Raw genomic sequence first — 345 nt, forward strand, 5'->3', positions numbered from 1 at the left:
TTGCTAAAAATAGTGTTTCTCGTAGTCGTACAACCTCTGAACAGCATCCTTTAGCCATTTTGTGTGCACACATGAAAGTGGAAGGTTTTTCTTACATATCTGTCCTCAATAAAGACACATGGCCACATTTTCCACCATGTCCGTGGAGAATATTTTTATACAATTCCTTTTTCCCCATTCTCACTTCTCACCAATTGCTCACAGCCACACACAACACCCCCCATATACACATCCTTGAACATCGTGTCACATGGCTTTGAATATTCACATCACACATACAGCTTTGAGCATTCGCATCACACACATACCTCCTTGAACATTCACAGCACACACACACACACACAC

This window comes from Pteropus vampyrus, unplaced genomic scaffold (genome assembly GCF_000151845.1).
Source record: "Pteropus vampyrus isolate Shadow unplaced genomic scaffold, Pvam_2.0 Scaffold368, whole genome shotgun sequence".
NCBI lineage: Eukaryota > Metazoa > Chordata > Mammalia > Chiroptera > Pteropodidae > Pteropus > Pteropus vampyrus.